The sequence below is a fragment of the Tyto alba genome, unplaced genomic scaffold (genome assembly GCF_018691265.1).
Source record: "Tyto alba isolate M040663 unplaced genomic scaffold, T.alba_DEE_v4.0 Super-Scaffold_45, whole genome shotgun sequence".
NCBI lineage: Eukaryota > Metazoa > Chordata > Aves > Strigiformes > Tytonidae > Tyto > Tyto alba.
Genome location: NW_024881321.1, coordinates 3,008,980 through 3,021,217, shown reverse-complemented (window position 1 = coordinate 3,021,217; position 12,238 = coordinate 3,008,980). Strand labels below are relative to the sequence as shown.

Below are 12,238 nucleotides of genomic sequence, written 5' to 3'. Positions count from 1 at the left end.
ATTCTGATAGTTTAAACTTTTATAGTTATAGCTGTCTGCATAAAAATATACCGTATGTTATAGCAGAGAGAGATCCAATAGTAAAGAAGGAAAAGTTAGCCCACTTCCACTATGAGTAAATGACTGTAACTGTTCATTTGGGTATTTAAGAGTCTTCTGATACTGGAAGTGAAACAACATTAAGTGGCAAGAGCACTGGATTAGAGAGAACATATAGAGGCTTCCCAACTCTTAAAAAATAATTAAGAGACAAAATGTTATTCTTTGTGGAATAAATTTAATCATCTAATATTAAATCTAACCACTGCAGTAGCCTCCTCCAAACTGCAACAGATCATATGCACCATGATGCCAAGGTTACTTTACCTCAACTTTATCACTCAGTGGTCTTCTATTCTTATTTTTACTTACATGATTAAAGAAGCTTTAAAAAACAACTGCTTAAAACTAACTCAGAATTACTTTTGTCAATTCTCACTTTAGTACTGCACTTTGTATTTTTCTTTGCTTATCCATCCTTTCTCTAGTCCTTACTCCTAAAATCCTTTCTGAGGTGTGTAAAAGTTCTTTCCAATCGACCTTTTCTCATTTTTTGGATATAAATTCCAAACAGATTCTACCTTTCACATAAAAGAGCTTCATACCTTCTTCGCTTCTAGGGCCCTCTGGACTCCAGTGCAACTAAAATCACTAATTAATCCTCCTGGTTTTTCAAAGCTTGCCCTTCTGAGAATTTCAAACCTGCCTCTGTTTAGTCCTCTTTTTCTATTTATTTAACCTAATTAAAAATGTTATCCAAGATCACAAGCTGATTAATAAACCAGCTCTTCTCCAAATTTCCCACACTACTTACCCAGAGCAAGTCTAAGCAACTCAGTGCTCATTTGGTAAGCTTACCGCAGTTGTATGTAAGAACAACTGGATTGCTCTATGTCCTCCTGAAATGATGTCGTTATCTGTATCTATGAAGGAAATCCACGTGTAACATAATTCTTGAGAGTATCTCTCAGTAAGCAATATCCTTATCCAAATCCAACTGTTGTGGACCAAGGCAGACACCATCAAAAGCTCTTATAATTTTCTTTTCTCAAAGCAATGATACCCTTGACTCTTTATTTAATGCACACCATCTCTTCCTGCTACTTTACAGTCCACCACAACATTCACATCCCATGTCATTGTCCTATTTATTTCTCACATCTGGACAGTATTAGCTCTCCTACCCCACATTCAGCAGGATCATTATTTCGCTGTCTTTCCCTTACCCCATGTCTGCTTTCAGAGCGTTCAACCTTAGTTCAGTCCAAATGGTTCCTGATGGTGCACAAACATAACCGTCTACAGACCTTACTCAGTTCATAACCTGGAGTAAAACCTCTTTGCCAAGCGTGCCCTCTCTTTTTATCCACCAGTATTAGAATATTAGAAATTTCATCTCCACAAGGAAGAACAATGCCATCCTCCCATCTACCACGTGTGAACAATCTTTGGTTTCCCCAAGTATTTTTTCTCTTCCTTAAAACCATAATCAGCCATCAAGCTAAGACTGTCTATTGTCTAATTTTGCCCATAAATTGCCTAATTTTCTTAGTGATTCTTCCACTCATTCCTTCCTTACTGCACTGTAAAAAGACCTGGTCTTACTTCATGTATGTTTACCTACAGCGACAGAGAAAGCAAGTCAACAGCTTTATTAATTAATCAATCAATTAATCAGCTGCATTAAACAAATGGCTTTCTTATTACCCTTCACACCTCCTCTACACGCTTGCGGACAGGGCGCGGCCAACACGGTACAAATTTAGCTCCTGCCAAAAGCCGCGACCCCCCCGTTGTCAGCCATTTACCAACCAGGTGCCCTGGGAAACGCAACCGAAGGGGGGGGGGGGGGAAACGCGCCATCACACGCCGGCCCAGTGCGCGCCCAACCAGGCCACGGCCCCTTCCGCGGTCACGGGTGTGTGTGGGTGTGTGGGTGTGTGTGTGTGTGTGTGTGGGTGTGTGTGTGTGTGTGGGTGTGGGTGTGTGTGGCTGCCCCGGGAAGGGAAGCCCCCCCCCCCCGGCCCCCCCCACAGCGGAGGGCCGCGCAGGCGGCGGGCAGCGGGGCGGGAGGCGGGCGGGGCGGAGCGGGAACGCCCGCCGGGGCCTCGCGTAACGGCCTCGCCCGCCCCCGCTCCCCTCAGCGGGGCGGCGCGCAGGGCGCTGCTCCGCGGAACGGGGAGCCGGGGGCAGGTGGAGGCGATCCCCTTCCTCCCTCCCGACCTTACCTTCCTCCCAAGCGGCGGCGGCGGCTCCTCCTCCTCCCGCCAACGAGACAAGGGAAGATGCCGCCGCGCTCAGGCGCCTCCTCAGCCGCGAAGGGAGGGATGGAGGAGGAGGAGGAGGAGGAGGAGGAGGAGGAGGAGGGAAGCGGGTTAGCGCCTCCCAGGGATCCACCTACTGCAGCAGGAGCGTGGGGAACGGCGGCCTCTGTCCTCCGAGCCCTGCGTGGACGCTGCTGTGGAGAAGGGGGCTTGGCCCCGGCTGCAGAGTGGCTTGCTCTCTGCCGGAGAGTGCTTCTCTCCTGGTGAGGGGAGGCGAGGAGAGGCCGGGAGAAACCCCTAGAACCCCTTTCTTTATCTTCTCCTTCGATGACATGGCCGCCTCGGGAGGACTTGGATGCTCAGAGGGCACTCAGCATCGAGGGAGATAACACCACCTTTCACCAATCCTCGAACTGTTGCCCGGGCCTAAATATGTGTGACAACAATACGTAGCAAGAGACACACGGTCAAAGATGACTGTTAAGGGGATGTCAGGTATTACTATGCTGTTCCAGCATGCAATCATTGCAATCGTTTACCCAAAGGAAATGAGAGAATACAAATATTTTTCTATCTCTCTTAAAACTTATGTTTAAAATTTATCCAGCTCACAAACAGGATAAACTTGAAAAGGTTTCCTAAAAGCAGCAACCTGGCTGTTTTACTTTCTTACCTCTCTTACCTTGAGTGTGGTAATAACCCTGCCATCTTGCCGTGGTACATGTTCAGAGACCTTTGCTGTGGTACCCAGCTGTGTAACTGTTACTCTGATTCTTCCAAAGTAAAATTGAGAGTATTTTTTGCCAGGAGTGGTTTCTTCATTCAAAAGAGATATCAGTAACGATTTGTGTAGAATGGAAGACAATATTATTAGGTTATTGCGGTAGAAACCTCATTGAGGAGAAAGTTTGCTCTGGGGCTAAGGAACTAACTTTCTGTTGAAAATTCCTTTATCACCTAGGGGAGATTTTCTGCTGGGAATGGCAGCCTCAGAAAGATGTTTTGATATTTTAAAGATTAATGTACTTGGGTATGAGACTTTAGATATCCAAAAATTGGATATCTAAGTACCTCTAGTAGCAAGAACTTGCCCTTATGATTACCAAAGGAGTAGAGAAAATATGTTCTCCATACTTACTGCATTGTATGACAGTCTCACGTGATACATCACACGTGTCTTGCACCCTGTTCTTCACATACATAACGCATGAAGTGCCTGTATCACTGTACTGCCAGTGTTCTTTCCTACTGTTCTCTGCCACTGACTGTAGTGTTCTCTGGAGTCGCTATCGCCTTTTAGTTTATCAACTATTATTTACATTTCAGAATGTATTCAACTTCCTATGCGTGTATCCTGAATGAATTGTAATCCACAAAAAGTATGTGTTTTCTGTTTTGTTGGCTCAGTTACTCTGATTCTTCTGAGGAAAAATTGAGAGTATTTTTTGCCGAGGGTGGTTTCTTCATTCGAAAGAGATATCCATAATGATTTGTGTAGAATGTAGAATGGAAGACAATGAATTTTTGGGGCACTGGGACCAGTAAGGACTGTAAGGGGTTCCCTATATTTTTGGTTTTGCTTTATGTAGAATAAAAAGATCACTCTATAGCACAAAGCGACTTCTTGTCTGTTACCATGTTCCCTTCTCAGTTTTCTGGGTTTTTTTTAAACACAGTTCAGGGGGAAAAAACTTACTGGATCACAGATGCGTGTATAATAATATACCTGATAATTTCAGTCAAGTAACAAGACCCAGTGGAAGTTGAAGCTATCGATTTTCAGACTGTCAGTAAAGCAAAGAGCAATTGTCCCCTAAAACAAGTTTCATTATGGGCTGTGAGCTGTTTATGGATTCTTTAGTGCACATTTTAAAACATTATTGGTTATTTTTCTAAAAGTCATGCTCTGTTTAACTCAAGGAGGTGCTGTGTGCCGTGTTAGGCTGAAGGTCACACTCAGAATCAGTAGAAGAGATGGTGTATTTAACCCACTGAAACAAAACACATTTTAATACAGTGAAGTCCTTAAATCAAAAAGCAATGGATGTAGATCTACAAACAGAGAAACTGAGTTCTGGAACATTTAGCTAAAGGATTGAGGTCAGTGAACAGCAACTGAAAGTGTAAAGCCAGAGGATTCGGAAGTGAAAAAGGGTCATGTCATTCCTAAATGGATAAAGAGAGGAATCAACAGTAATTAAACGGAAATTTGCCTCCAGTAATTACTATTTTAAACCAGCTAGTGGAATGCTGCATATAATGCTACTACACATTTTGATAGAGAAGTCAAAAATGGAATAGGCTGCATGATGATGATCAATGGTTTGAAAATAAGGTACTTAAAGAGATTATTTGTTTAGTTTATTAAAAACGGTTTAAAGGTGATTACAGTTTATAGGTTCTTTACAATGAGAAAATATTAGGTACTGAGTGGCATTTTAATTTAATGGAAAAAGCCATAACAAGAAGCAATGGAGAGAAATTAAAGCCACAAGAATTCAAATCAGAAACAGCACAGATTTCTGGCAGTGAAAGTGGTCTCCGTTTTTTATGCCCTCAATCAAAAACCTGATCCAGTTATTTCTGCCTTTCCTTACATACCCGTTGTTCTACACCTGTCTCATTTTCTTCTTCTCACTTGAGCTGCCTCCTGTTTGCTTTTCTTCTTTCCTACATATAATGCCAGTCAGAACTCAACAGCACTGAATGGATGGGAATATGTGCCTCTCCTTACAGACACTCTTGTGAGTATGTGTCAGGATTGTATTTTCCTTTTTTTTTTCACTAGCAATTTATTGTTGGCCTCTGCAGTTTGAGTTTCATATCTCTTTCTTAATTTACTTTTAATTCGAATTTCTGCATTTCCCCTTGGTCTTCGTAATAACTTAATTGGAGTTGACCTAATTTTCTTTTCTGATTAACCGATGGTTATTTTACTTTAATTCTGCAGGAGTATTTTGTACACTGCAAAATATAATTAGACATTAAATGAGAATGTAGCAGGAATCATAAACAGTTATAAATCAGTGAACTGGCTTATCAGTCCAAGCACCAAAGTACTCCACGCAGGATTTCAGTTGTTTCTTTTCAGCATCACATCTTCAATATGAAGTTGTTCTTTTTTTTTTTTTTTGCAGCATCTAAGCGCCAGTTCAGCACACCAGTGGTGTTTCAGGGTGCGAGTTCTCCAAGCAGGGTCTGCGTGCCTTCACAGAAGGTGGGTTTTGCAAGGCCTCCAGGAGTCCCAGGGCAGGTCTGCAGGCCGTTCTGAGCTGCGGTGGATGAGCAGCGGTCTGGAGCCTCCCAGGCGGGACCATACAGATACACGCCAGGCGCTTTTGGAGATCATGCTCTTCTGTGGCTGCAAAGCTAGAAGCAGCACAGAGCATGGCCGTGTTCTCCTCCAGAACTGCAAAGGAGAGGAAGGGCTTAGCCCATGTTGTTCCGGCAGGGAGAGATTTTGCATCCGAACGCTTGGCTTATAGTAGTCTGCTACACCTTGGTGTAATCGTGGTGCCACAAGGAGAAGGATGGGGGGGATTACTGCTTAGGACCGGGGAAGCCAAAGAGAGGAAGCAGAGAGCAGAGCAGGTTTTTTTAGAGACTCACTTAGTAAAAGTAGAGTAGTTTAAAGTTAGTAACATTTTTTTTTTTTTAAATCTAATAAAAATGCTATCTGCAGCATCTAAAAGGTAGCTCTGTATTTTTTGAAGCATCATCTCTTCTCGTATGCAAACTGTCCTCCCACAGCAGCATCCAGAGCCACCACCTGCCTCTGTCATCTTGAACTCACTGTGACCTGATGTGCAAAACCAGCTACAGAATTCTGCCCGGAGAGCATCAAAACTTTGTCTCGAATGCTGCCCCTGCCACCCATCCAGCTCCATCAGATGTGGTTACAAACAGACTGAACTCACATCCATGAACGGATCTTCCTGAAGTACTTGAAGCATTGGGAAGAGTTTCTGTACTTCCTAGATGACAAGGTAACTTTGGACTGACATATAATTTTGGGGCTTGCTACAAAAACATGGACTTTTGTAGTTCTCATTGAGTGGTTACAATTTCTGTACTTGAGCCCAGCGACTGTGCTGTTGGACAGAGGTGGCAGAGGTACAGACTTACATTGCTTAACTCGGTTGCAAAATAAAGGTGCTGACTATTTGTTGTGTTGTTTCTTAGGGACTCTGTCAGCAGGAAGGAAGCAAGAAAGCCAGGAGTCCTTTGAAGTCAAGATAAAACCAACTTCTGACCTCCGTAGCAGGTTTTCCATTACCTGTGTTGTGGTTTTGGGGAATGATATTTCAGTTATGAACATCGGGGGAAACTGCTGTTGTCTGCAGGGTTATTAGCCATCACAAGAGGTCCATTTTAGCCTTTGTAAAAGTAAAATAATGTATGTGGAAGGCAACTGTAGGCTGGTAAGTTCAGGCAACAGCTGCAAGATGGGAGGAAGTTTAAGAGATTTAAGACTGGGTTTATATAAAGTTGTTAGAACTGAAGCAGACAGAGCAAGTTAAGGAAGGGGGCAGTTGCCAAGAAGTGGATACTTAACAAGAGTTGTCTTCTGACAAAGGTCAAAAAAGGAAATAAACATTTTAATGTGCTTTGGGGTTTGTTACTGTCCTGACAGTAAAAAGTTTCTTAGCAGATAAAAGCTAAGAAGGCTCAGTTATGCTGGTGGATCCATTAATTTTCAAACTCTTGAAGTCTGGTTTTGTGTTCTGACCACATCCCTGCTTCATTTCAAGGGGAGGTCTGGGCATGAAGTACCTTATAATTGCTATGGATCAATAGCAATCAAGTCATTTTGCTGTAACAAAATGGCTTGCTGTGGTTAGGTAGCTTTATTTTGAATGGTTTGTCTTTTAATATGTTTTTTCTTCTCAAGTTGACCAAGATCCAAGCAATCCTTAAATTTATAAATACATTACCATAGTGCTGCCCTGTTCCTTGCTACTTGCCTTGTTAATCTTTGCTTTATTAATATCCTACTACCATAAACCAGAATAAAATTAGCAAATAATATTAGTGTAAAATTAGTTGTGCTAGCCTTTCTTCAGTTATTTTTGCTTCTAACCTTCTAACCAACAGGTGTATACGATTTGATGGCTACACCAGTCAGATACAGAGGAGAGGAGTTATTTCCATATCTTCTGATAATATGCAGGACGTTTCACATCAGAATGTCTTTCATTATAGACACTCATAGCTGTGGATCTTACGCAAATAATAGAAAGGAAAAATTCATTGCCATATGTGTTGACAACTTTGTTCATAGTAGTTACCAATGGTTCGCTATCCAAGTGAATGTGTTTAATAAAACCTCTGTAAAGTCTGTCACAGGTCCAGTTCTTTCCAGTGTCTTCCTTAATGGATGATGCTTGTTACATTTTTGGTTGATATGAGGCTGGGAAGGACTGGCAGTGCACTGGAAGACAGTCTAATTTATCTAATAGAGTAGGATTATATCATTGCAGCACAGGTAAACATCATATTAAGATGTTTAAAAAGAGTATCTTAAGGCAGAAAAGAATCATTGCCCTTTTCTTGGTTCTGAGAAAGTTTCAAACGAATATTATTCTCAGTTATGGGAGCTCCAAAAAGTTGTAGAAGAGTTGCAGAAAGTTGTGTTTCAAGAAAGCTGTAAAGCAACTAAGTAGTTCAAAGAAAGTTAATAAACGATTAAAACAGAACTGGTGAAGGACTGAAGGAACAGGGCTTCTTAGGCTAAAGAAGGACAGAAGGAAAAGAACATTTTGAATAATGTAAAATGCTATTGAAAAGAGGTAGGGGATTTTTTTTTTTTTTTTCCCTGCATGATCAGGAGAAAAATTGAAATAAAGAAGATTCAGCTTTGGCAATAGTCAGAACTGCTCTCACAGTAGTAATAAGGAAGTTGGGAATAGATTGCCCAGTGAGGTTGTAGTTTTCATCGTTTGAGATTGTATATCAGAATTAAAATAACTTTTGTTGATCCTAATTCAAGTCATGATGACCTGTTGAGGCCCTTTCTACTTTCAGGATTCTATCATTAATTCCATTTATTATACAGGAAATTACAAAATATTTGCAATAGAAGTGATACAACCTGTAGTTAAAATAGGAACAAATAACAGGTTTTAATCAAAGCAAAATGTCTTTCATGTAAATGTTGATTAATAAAAAAATTACTTCACAATAACCTAATTATTCAAAATACTCAGTTTTAGTGGCTGAATTCCCTTTAAAAATACATTGAAGTTCACTATTCTTTTTTGGGGATGGAATGTTTTAAGAATGGAATAACAGACTACAAGTTAGTCTTCTCACAGCTGATAAAACAAGTCTAGAAGGAATTGTGTATTTTGCTTCCATCTTCCATGTTCAGTAATGTCTTATAGGTTTGTCCTGGCAAATGTTTGTTTACACCAGTTGTGTTGCAATTTTGTTATACTAACCATTATGTTTACAATAGATCATTTCTTTTTCCCCCTAGTTTTGAAAAGCCTTAGTTATGGCAATATAATTCTTCATGATTTTTGTTCTGAGTAAGCATGTCAACAGACAATCCCTGGCTCATCTTCCCCTTGAATATAGCTCTTTTGACATCTTCAGTAGTTCTGGTTTTCAGTCTAATCCATTTTGATCTCTTCAAGATATACTAACAGAAATAATGTTTCACTATTAGTCTCAGTGAGAGAAGGAGCAGGGCTTCACTACCTGCATGTTTACATTGCTTAGATACTACATATGAAAAATTTGCTTTAAATTATTTTTTAATATTTGAAGCTCAGACTTTAACGAGTGCCCATGTAACTTCTGAAAGCAGTTTTTAAGCTGCTTCATACTACGTACGAAGAAGAAAACAAGATAGAAACTAGAACTGTGACTATTACCATTTTCTATAAGTACCACAATTTAATTCCTTGCAAAAATGCTATTTCTAGCACCACAGACATTCTTTTTCCCACAAAAAACATTACAGACAGGAAGTGTTTTGGATAGTGTAACAACATTTCCTGATAAACATTTTATCACAGCTTGATAACCATTTCCTGTTGGTAGGATTTGTTTTAACTATTGTCATTTTGTTGTCTTCCTTGCTATAATTAACACACATATGTGATGTGGCTGAGTGCGCTTATCCTGTCAGACAAAGGTTTCAGCAAGGCAGACATTTAGTTATAATGTGATGCAAGATTTTCTATTGTCCATTTCCCTTCATTTAAACTTTGTCTGGAGCAATAAATGAGATAGCAATACACGAGCAGCATTCTGAGAACTGGGAATTCTCAGAGTAGTGGAAGTTCCTTAATATTTCAACTCTGCTGCGGTCTCAGTGATTTCAGTAAGTTTCTAAAATAGCTTTAGATGAGAAGGTGGCACTTCACATAAGATCTAGCTGTTCAATTCAAACTTGGACTTGAATTGTCCTCGAAGGGTATCAGAAGAAATTTGGCGCTTTGTCCTTGCAAACTAATATTAAAATGATACCAGGCTCAAGAATTTTACTCTATCAAAATGTCATGTTTTCGGTCAGCGGAACCGCTTTTGCCATTTTTGGAATTACCTACTTCAGTGATAGGAGACAGGCAGTTATCACTTACATACAGCTGATTCTGGTTCTCATTCACACAAAGATTGGAGGCATATTTGACTGTGCCTCTACTAAATAGTCGCAGCTGCTGGCCCTGAAGCCTAGAGGCATAGCCTAGCTCATGCCCATATTATTCAGGGCTGTATTTCCCTTAAGGTCACACCGGCCAATCGACACTACATAGCTCTTGGCTCTGGAGCTCCTCTGTGCTGTTTAACATCCTGTGACCTTCAGACATAATACTTATTTACGTCTGTGGGGCTTTTTTTTTTTTTTTCTCGGTTCATTGTGTTTGAAAGTGACTGTTTATTTACCTTTTGTTTAAAAGTTCCAACTCCACAGTTTTCTTCCGCACGGTTTTTCAAGAAAAGTAAAATTAAGGCACGTTGCCGAGAGCATGCAGGATTTGGGGGTGCCAAAGCCTGCAGAAGTAGTAGCGAGGGAGTGGGTCGGGGGGTTGACTTGGAGCAGCGAAGCCCACGGAGCCCACTGGAAATGGTGCTTGGTGTGCCTTGTCCCTGACCGGTGCCAGTCGGCACCGGCCCAGCCTGCCGGGAGGTTGGCTAACGTGCACTCGGGGTGTTCAGAGCTCAAGTGTTCAGGCTGTGCGTCAAGTTATGATGAGTTTATGGATTTTGACTAAGGCTTTGCCCTAAGTTTTATTTCTATTGGAAAGGCCTGAGGAAAGAAGGATCCGGAAGGCAAGGTTTTAGGCAAATGTCTACATGCATAGGTCTGAATTTGGAAAAAATACAATTATCAGCGTATTGTGGGTAGGTATATTTTGCGTGCACATCCTGACAGTATCCTCAGAAAAATATCCAAGGAAACAGAATCTGAAACACAGTGAAAGGTTTGTGGGGTTTGTGTTTGTTTGTTTTTTGTTTTGTTTTGTTTTGTTTTTTGTTTTGTTTTGTTTTTTTTTTTAATTAAGCTGGAAGAGAGTGAATAAAGTATTCTTGCAAAGAGTTGATCCAAGTCTTGCACGCAATATTTTGTGTGCACATCCTGACAGTATCCTCAGAAAAATATCCAAGGAAACAGAATCTGAAACACAGTGAAAGGTTTGTGGGGTTTGTGTTTGTTTGTTTGTTTGTTTGTTTGGTTTGTTTTGTTTTGTTTTTTGTTTTGTTTTTTTTTTTTTTTTTAATTAAGCTGGAAGAGAGTGAATAAAGTGTTCTTGCAAAGAGTTGATCCAAGTCTTCCAACCCAATGCTGACTGCATAAAGTATTCAGGCATCTGAAAGAAGGTGACATTGATGTAATCATCTGTCACTTGCTGAGGATATGTGTAAAAATTTGAAGTGTTTGTGGAACAGGAAAATGAACTCACATCCTTGATTTATAATTCCAAAACAAAACAAAATTGGTTACACTGAATCCAGTAATGGCAAGGTTAAAGTAGATTGATTTTCCATTATTGGACTCTAGCAATAAATAATAAGTAAGGCAGTGTGAAAGCTATGTATGGATAATGTATCGTATCCATTATCATTATCTGCTTTCTATAGAGCAGACATCTTGGAGACATTTCCTTTGGCCCTAATGAATAAAGCAGTTTTAAAGTTCTATACTAAAAATGTAAAAATTATGGCAGCATATATGGATTGAGGTGTAAAATTTTCACTAAATTGCCTCCAGTCCTGTGACTGTGTTATTAAAAGACAAAGTAATTGCTAATTTTAAGCAAATGCTTTAGCATTGGTCTTAGATAGTTTTCTGGCAAGAAATATATACAGTAACCGTATAACAGATAATGACATTTATATCTCAGGTTTTGTGGGATTTATATTACTTGAGACAATTGTCTTAAAAACAGTATGCATAATTTTTCACTGGCAGTAATTTGCAAGTCACTCTATGCACTGTTGAAAAGCTAAATAAAATCAAGAAATTGCTTTTTGAGTAAGTGTTGAAAAGAACAATATAGATGATTACAAGCATCCCATTTTATCAGAAGCCAAGAGCAGTATCAAAATGTGAACTTGTAAAACTAATTGTCTGAAGAACAGAATTTTTTTTTTTTTAATTCACACCATTAATTCTAGGAATTCAAACATAAAGAGGTTTTTTCAGTTCAACCTGCAGAACTTCCTGTTACAAGATTCTGCAAATGCTAAAAGTTTGCATGAACAAGTCAAGAGAGAGCAATCAACTGAGATTGACCAACAGTCTCCAGCTGAGGAAGTCTCTGAGGTGAAGAATGTTTGAGCTCTAGGATAATATTTAAAGCAAGTTTCATATTTACTTACCTCATTCTTTTCTAACACCCTCTGCCAGGGAACAGATTTTTTTAGTGCTGGGGAGAAAGCACTTTCTTTGGTAAAACTTTGGCCTGACCCCTTATGGCCCTTTT

At 40.1% G+C, this 12,238-nt stretch overlaps 1 protein-coding gene across 3 annotated transcripts in view; it reads right to left on the bottom strand.

Moving 5' to 3' along the window:
• RCBTB2 (RCC1 and BTB domain containing protein 2) overlaps window positions 1–2,383 on the bottom strand; it is a 36,655-nt gene extending 34,272 nt beyond the window's left edge. Inside the window, exon 1 of one of the 3 annotated variants that reach the window (XM_033006698.2) lies at window positions 2,268–2,383. The gene's annotated coding sequence lies outside the window, so the exon portion shown is untranslated. The remainder of the gene's footprint in view (window positions 1–2,267) is intronic. The other 2 variants (XM_033006696.2, XM_033006697.2) reach the window with 2 other exon arrangements.
• Between the last annotated feature and the right edge of the window lie 9,855 nt (window positions 2,384–12,238).